The following is a 2,603-nucleotide window of genomic DNA, read 5'->3' on the forward strand; positions in this document are numbered from 1 at the left end:
GGGATATGTTCTGAAAAACATGTTGTGAGGAGACACCATAGAGTGTGCTTACACAAACCTACATGATATAGCTTCCTATTTACCTGAACTGCATGGTATAGCCGCTTGTGTGTGCCTAAGCTTCAAATCCTTATAGCATGTTACTGTACTAAATGCAGTCAATTGTAACATAATAATGAGTATTTGTATATATCTAAACATACCTAAATATAGAAAGGGCACAGAAAAAATATAATATTATAATTATATGGGACCACTATTGTGATGTGGTCTGTTGTTGACCAAAATGTCATTATGTGGTACATAACTATATAATGGATTATTATAAGACAGTTTTTATTTGGCCTAATCACTATCCTTTAATTCAGGAGAGCAGAATTTGAATAACTGGCCTGGTAAAGTTGGCACAAATTCTTTTCTAGTTCTGCTTATTGAGTCCAAGTTCCCTCCCCATGACAAGACTGGCCTCAGTGACTTGCTTGGCCAACGGAATGTGGCAGAAGTAATGTTCTGGAATTTCTGAGGCTAGGTCTCAAGAGGCCTTGTAGTTTGTGCCTGGGTGCCCTGGAATGCTTGCTCTGGGAGCCTTGAGCTACCATTTGAGTCCTACTACCTTGGTTCTGGGGAAGCTTTGCAGTACTCCAAGTGACACGTACAGCAGAACCCAGACTTCTAGTCAGTCATCCCTGTCAAGCAACAGACTTGTGAGTGAAGCTGTCTTTTTTTTTTTGCAGAGGGGGAGGGGTGCAGGGGACAGAGTCTCACTCTGTCACCCAGGCTGGAGTGCAGTGACACGATCTCGGCTCACTGCAAGCTCCGCCTCCTGTGTTCACGCCATTCTCCTGCCTCAGCCTCCCAAGCAGCTGGGACTACAGGCGCCCGCCAACATGCCAGGCTAATTTTTTGTATTTTTAGTAGAGACGGGGTTTCAGTGTGTTAGCCAGGATGGTCTTGGTCTCCTGACCTCGTGATTTGCCCACCTCAACCTCCCAAAGTGCTGGGATTGCAGGCATGAGCCACCACTCTCGGCAGAGTGAAGCTATCTTGGACCCTCCATGCCAGCTCATCTGCCAGCTGAATAGCAGCAAATGACCTCTGCAGACATGATACGAGACAGAAAAAACATTCATCTAAGCCTTGTTGGATTCCTGACCCACAAAATCGTGAGACATAATATAATAAACACGGGTTGTTTGAAGCCACTGTGTACTGGGTGCACAGCTTATTATGCAGCAACATGCTATATAACAAGGTGACCCCATTCCTGTGGCCCAAGCAGAAGCGACCACTAGAAATAATTCAGACTAGGCTGAGTGCGGTGGCTCATGCCTGTAATCCCAGCACTTTGGGAGGCGGAGGCGGGTGGATCACTTGAGGTCAGGAGTTCGAGACCAGCCTGACCAATATGGTGAAACCCTGTCTCTACTAAAAATACAAAAAAAATTAGCCAGGCATGATAGCATGCACCTGTAGTCTCAGCTACTCAGGAGACTGAGACAGGAGAATCACTTGAGCCCAGGAGGCGGAGGTTGCAGTGAGCCAAGGTCGTACCACTGCACTCCAGCCTGGGTGATAGAGTAAGACTCCATTTAAAAAAAAAAAATCATTTAGACTAGGGGTCTCCAACTCAAATGCCAATAAGTGCTATCTAAGCAGGTAATGTAAGTGAATGACTGATCTGGAGGGAAGGGGAGAACTTGTGCAAATCAAAGAGCTTATGTCATGTCTGGAGAGAAAGGCCAGTTATTTTTCTAAGGAAACGCAATCCGAGTGTTGCCAGACTTTTTAAGAGCAGTCAGATTTCATGCAAAAACCTGAATTTTTAACTGTCGAGGACTAATTAATAAAAATTGTAACACTACTTTGCAAGCCAAATAACACACACCTGCAGTCTGTACTTTCTCCCCAGCTACTAGTTTCTGATCTCTGATCTGGCTCAACTGCCTCCATTATAGATGACAAAACAGTAGTCCAGGGAGGGAACGTGCGTTGCTCGAGGTTCCACCGTGAATTAATGTTCTGAAAGATCCCGGAGGACAGGTCTTTGCCTCCCGGCTCAGGACTTTTGTCACTGCCCCACACCACTTGGTCAAGACAGAATTCCCAGACAGATGGTCTTCCTAGTGCTCTTCAGGTTTAACTGAAGTGAAAATGACACGGCCTAAGGGTCCCTCCAAGCTCTCAGAATGAAACTTCCCAGAATTAGCAGAACTGCAGCCTGTGACTCCTGCGAATGCCTAGGTCACCATGGTATGGAGCAGGGGAAGTATCTCTGACTCCACACCAGGGCTTCACTGAGAGAAGCAGGACTTTTTTCTGTTTTATTTCTGCTTGCTAGTAACACTGATGTGTACCCCACATTTTTATGGTAAGGGAAAGCATATAAACTGATGCCTGAAAGACTCCAGGGCTGAGGATGGTGCCTGGATCTCATCTCATTTTTTAATTTAGAAGCCATAGTAATTGATTACAGAACATCATTTGGAAATTGTCATAGTATATATCAAAATCTCGAGAGAGTATAATTAAAAGGTAGAACACACAGGCTGCCAATTCTAAGGCCTATATTGCTAATAATCATCACTAACATTTATTGAGTGCTT

Source organism: Theropithecus gelada, unplaced genomic scaffold (genome assembly GCF_003255815.1).
Source record: "Theropithecus gelada isolate Dixy unplaced genomic scaffold, Tgel_1.0 HiC_scaffold_15914, whole genome shotgun sequence".
NCBI lineage: Eukaryota > Metazoa > Chordata > Mammalia > Primates > Cercopithecidae > Theropithecus > Theropithecus gelada.